This window comes from Pollicipes pollicipes, unplaced genomic scaffold (genome assembly GCF_011947565.3).
Source record: "Pollicipes pollicipes isolate AB1234 unplaced genomic scaffold, Ppol_2.1 Scaffold_2555;HRSCAF=2994_pilon_pilon_pilon, whole genome shotgun sequence".
NCBI classification, from domain to species: Eukaryota; Metazoa; Arthropoda; class Thecostraca; order Pollicipedomorpha; family Pollicipedidae; genus Pollicipes; species Pollicipes pollicipes.
The window spans coordinates 42,747,176-42,753,131 of record NW_023596136.1 but is presented as its reverse complement, the minus strand read 5'-3'; positions in this window follow the sequence as shown (position 1 = coordinate 42,753,131).

Here is a 5,956-nt window from a genome sequence, read left to right as displayed (position 1 = left end):
AATGACAAGGTCCCAGACATTCTATTCTTGAAGATGAAGAAGAAGAAGATGAAAACCAAGAATCAGAAACCAGGCCTATGAGCTGCTACAACTCAAGGTCAAGCAGAATACAGGGCTTTGTTTGTTCAAAAAATCCTCTAGAAACCAGATTTTATGGTCTCGTTTTGTCGAAAAAACGGCTGGAATCAGGATCTAAAGCTTTGCTTCTTTTAAGAAAATTAGAGGGAGCCAGAACTCGTGGGCTTGTCTTGCTGAAAGAGCCAGTAAAATCCAATGTCCAAGGTTCTGGTTTGTCGGCAGAGACAGCGGCAACCAGGATTCTGGATTTTGTTCTCTCCCAAGAACCAGAGGAAACCCAGATTAAGGGTTTGTTTTTTAAGGAACTAGTAGGAATTAGGAACCAATACTAGGAGCCAAATACATGTCTACTCACCTCGTATATGATGCTTCATGCATTTTTCCGTTTCCAGAGACAACAGCGGGCAAAGCAGCCTAAGAGCTTTTATATTCTCTAGTTGACTGATTGTGCCAAAATTGTCGCCCACACGCCTGACTGTCCGCTGGCAGGTGCTTGCGCTGTCATCTAGGGGAAAGCAGCAGGTGCGCCATTTTTAGTCTCATTTCTAGAACACCAGATACCGCCAGTTCCTCCGTTTTACCAACACTAAAAAAATATAAGTTGTGTGTATGCGCATAATCATCACGCACAGGTGTATTATTCAGCATTCACACAGCTGACGGCTAAATCTTGACACGATACGCAGTTTTTATGATGCATCGAATTGTATCAATTCTGTTACGGGTACCTTATCAGATGACACAGTGTTTTAGTCATAGAGTGTACCGCCCCTTGCATAGTGCACAGTGGTCTGCAGTCTCGTGCATCGTGAGCGCCTCATACGAATACAGAGTCCAATCTTCTCATGTTTCCAAAGCGTAGTGCGTGAGTTAGGTGCACTTCTCCCTCCACCCAAAACCCGCCATGACCCCTTTGGCACCTCATAAGCATATTAGCTGTCTTCCAAGGCCTTTGGTAATCGCAAAAGCTACTCCAAAGTTTGCCAAGCTGCTATTGGAGTGACAAGTGGACTTTGGGCGGCATGATCTCTCAAGTTCGTTTCTGCGGCCTTCTGTGTAACGTGCATTATCCCTTCTCAACAATTACAGGAGAATCACAGATATGCGAATGCACTATATCACAAATGCACTGTTGGCGTCCAGTTTGTGCATACGTTATGTTATTTTGTCGTAGAATATGCATAATTCATAAATCAAAGCAATGAGCATCTGATGCAACAGTTTTTGCTGGATGCGGACTGCAATCAATCATGCCCCATCAAGCAGGCGACCGCTGCGCAAGAAATTTACGTTATGTTTCTGGTTAAAAAAACCCCAGCATGCTTGCTCTTGGTGACAAATTTATTTTAAGGGAAGCGTGCAGTAACACTGACACATTGGACTTTCCAGAAAAAAAACAGAACGTTTCGTCTTGCTCGTAAATCCGCGCACATGCCCGCATTACATAAAACTCGTAGCTGTACTTACCCGGAGCTAAATTTTCTGACCGATTTTGCCCGACCCGTGAATGCACCTGTTTAGTGTGGCTGCCTTAAGCTTACCTGGCCCATAGAGAGTTCTATTTCTAGCAATCATTCGCTTGGCAAAGCACAGGAAAACACTACCGGATGCTAATAGCTTCACGGTCACTGCAAACTGAGCGGAATGAAAATATTCTTTTGAAATAATTCAAAGGCCAAAAGTGGCTTCGGCTGAAACCGGAAAATAATTATGGGTGTTTGTCAACGCATGGGAACAAAAAACAAAAAAAAAACAGTCAGGCGACGAGTCGCCCACTTAGGCATCTAAATTTGGTAGGGAAAATGACCCTATTGCAATTAGATAAACTTCAGAGAACTCTGCGCTTCGCGCACATATCGGTGGTCATTCATCAGTGCCTTAACGCTCAGCAAGGCTACACCCTGAAAATCTGGCAATGTGCTGCTACTGCACAAAACAGGTGCCTTCATACGGCCACTATACGCAGGGCATTCACATCAACTTTTATGAAGGCCGTCTCGCCGCATTAAGAACATGAGCCCATGGGTAGATATCTCTATCAAGTTGGAAAGTGTTACACTCTCCCTCGTCACCACCCGCGGCTCTCAGCATTTAACCTAAAACACAAGGTATTTGGTCCCCCCAAAACACGAGCAAGCCGCTCGTTGTTGTAGTATATCCAGACTACGCTCAGACTCGGTAGATTTTGGTTGTTTAGCGCAGACCTATTATTTGCCAACTCATGAATTTTGAGCGGCTTGACTTATACTTTGACTTGACTGCGTGTTCGACGGGTTTCCTTCAGAGATTTCCTCGTCCTGTAATTTGCTCTCGCTTCGTTGACATTTGGTCTTGTCCCTTACTTTGTGATTTTAGGCTTGCAAGAACTGTGGATGGCCTTCTATTTGAACTGGAACTAAGGCCACCATGGTATTAACATGATTTTGAACAAAATATATAGGGATTCACGTAAATTATAAGAAAGCTGTGGTAAGAGCAAACTTTTCACCAACTTTAATCGCATCGTGCGAAATGGTAATTTTGGTGAATAATTAAGTGGCTCATCTTTGTGCAAAACAGTTTGTACTGCTGCACAAAATTACTTTTTGAAGTAAATTATCATGGTCTTAGACCATTTAGCGACTCTCTTAAAGACAAATTATTACCAACACTGAGGCAATGGATGCATGTTCCATCAAGTAGGAAGACCCGTTGGTTTCAGCAATAACTTAGGCATCTGAATGACCGCTGAAAGACGAAAATGGTCGCATTCTTGCATTCAGTGGACAAAAAAGTTAGATACACAAGAGAAAGGCTAACAATAAGGCAGAGACACAGTAATCACAGTAAGTAATCAGCCGAAAAACGTACACAGGCTAACCAGTAACTCATCCAGTCATCCAGCTGATGCGTCTTTAAATGTGCTTTGGGGCGTCCTAATTGCGAGTTGTCCCTAACCTCCTCAAATTTTTCGTCTTCATAACGGTCTTATGCAGGTCTTACGTCAGGCTTTATGCCAGCATTTCTCGTTGTATTGCCCTCTTCATGTACCATAAAGGAATGGTGAATAACGATCCAAAGAGAGCCCATCGCAGCACCTTCAATTTCACGATGCATTGGTCCATCAAGTCCGCGAAAAGGAACTTCCAGAGGGTAAGCTTTTAGCAGCTGTTCAAAAGGACTCTGTATAATTTGGAAAAGCATAATTATCAACGAGTTCCCCCCAGCCCAAATGAACAGACGAATTCTTGCACAGCTCTCAACTTATTAGGTGTTGAATGATAGCTACCGTTGACGTGACTGTGACCGTGCCTTTGTAGTGCTTAGTTTCCATTACCAACGCGGTTTATACACTCTCATGTAACTACAGGGATGCTTGTCTTCCCCGTACTAGAAAAATGTGACGAAGATGGAGGTGCATAACATTCTTCCTAAAAATGAAAACCAGTTAGAACTAGTATCCAGCAAAATGCAGTGAACATAAAAGCTAAAAAGATAGTTTTGTCTCTCCTACAAAAAGATCAGGTCTCGAAAAGTAAAAATGTACATATTAGAAGGACTAGATAAGCGTCTGTATGAAAATATTCTACCTAAACGATACTGCCAAGTTGAGCACACACGCACACACACACACACACACACACACACACACACACACGCATATATATATATATATATATATATATATATATATATATGTATATATATATATATATACATATATATTTATTTATTGTATATATATATATATACGTATATATTGGCACATGTAGGCGGTAAATTGTCTTCTGTACAAATGTTGTTAAAGACATTCGCGTAAGTAACTTTAATAAAAATTTTCTGCACTTGCTCTAGCTTTTTGATTTTGGTTGTCTGCTCATCACTGATACTGGAAAGTAACTCGTTGATGTTTGGCACCTATTGGTCGGCCTGACGTTCCAAAATCACATATTCCATTTTTAAAGGCACACACACACAACATACAAGTGACGAATATATTATTCATATTAAACTTACGTACAACCGGTGAGGTAAAGCTACTGGGTACTAGCAAGTTCAGTTCGATCGTCAAATTGTGTAGGGTATGACTAAGTTGGTTCACACTTTTTTAGGAGCATATTAATCCAAGTGGCAAAACACGCGCTGAATAGTAATATATACGATCCACGGATGGCATCGATCGTCTCTAAATGAGGTGAAGGGTGACTGAGGGGTTACTTGGCTTGTTTAGTTCCTGTGACTATATTGTGATCGTGACAGCCTCCAGAACATAACGCTCTCTCCTATTTGATGCTAATGTTATGATGATGGTGCCTCTGATGAGGTCATTTCGGGTGATGTCCTTGCGTGTTCTTTTCGCACGTGCTCTTTTGGAGCACCGTCAGCGTAGTGCATCGTGAACCGCCTTGGAAGTGTGGTGGTAGTGACAACAACGAAGCCTTATTGCTTTTGGAGCCTGTCAGCTCCTATGTCACAACGAAATTGGTGAACGCTGTTGGCTTATTTCAATGAGTCATATTTGGCTGTGAGGTTATTTTTCATGGCGAGTTGGATGGCCTTCCTGTTTTTGTAGTAGATGATGAACGTTGTCTGGTCGTCCTGGCTGGCTGGCTTGACGTTTTCAGATATTATTTTCTTGGGGATACGCTCGTCTGTCTTATAACTGTCAGACATTTGATTCTGGCAGAAGAGCTTGACCGGATTTGGTTGATGTTTGATGGCGTCAGTTTTTAACTGATATCCTGACATAAAGGTGCTAGTCTCATGGTCGATGGCGCTGTTGGAGAAAACATTATATATAACAGCATGGCATGTAGTCGTTAAAGAGATCCAGTCTTTTTGCAAACAGTTGCATGCCAACACGATTGTTCAAGTTATAAATGCAACAATCTCACAGTTCGATACCCACTTGTTCCCTTTTTGTTTTAATTAATATGTATGAAACACGCTGAATAGAATTAGCGGTATATATATATAAATATGTATATATATAAATATGTATATATATATATATAAATATGTATATATATATATATATATATATATATATATATGTATCACTAATTCTATTCTAACTAGTACATTGGTGTTGTTAAAGACCTTGGCATACGAGCATTTCATAACCTATTTCTGCACTTGCTCTAGTTTTCTGATCATGGTTGTCTGCTCATCATTTAGAATGAAAAGTAACACGTCAATGTTTAGCATCTATAGGTCGGCCCGGCGCGTCGGAACTACATGTTCAATAAGCAAAGGTACACACTTACAGCACGCAGTTGTCTAATATATGATTAAATATTACAGTAGGTATAACGAGTAAGGCAAAACGATTACGCATAACTAAGTTTAGTTAGGTCGTCAAATTGCATAGTGTCTTAAATAGGTAGTTGACATTTTTGAGGAGCTTAAGAATTCCAGCGGCTGCTGCATAGAAAGATATATCGTCTACGAATGATATCAATCGTCCCTAAATGAGCTGAAAGGTGACTGAGGGGTTGGTTTGCTGGTTTAGTTCCGGTGAGGTTGTTTTGATCAGGACGGTCTCCTGGACGTAAAGCGGCGTCCTGTTTGAAGCAGACGCTACGAACTAAGTGTCAATAAGCGCATTCTATTTTTAGACATAGACATCACTGCTGACCAACAACGATCCGTGAAAACAGTGCACAAGAAGCCAACAGATGCTGGACGACGCCTCAGTGCCACAAGAGAGTGCCCCGACCGGGACAAGGTCAATGTAGTGCGCTCCTGCCCCCGAAGAGCCTTTAAACTCTGCTCTGATTGGACACAACTACACAGTGAAATGCAGCGCATCAGACAAGTCCTAGTAAATAATGTATAGTTTCCATCGTCCTTTCCTGGGTGCGAAGCATTCATCACCGTAAGCGCACACATTTTCATG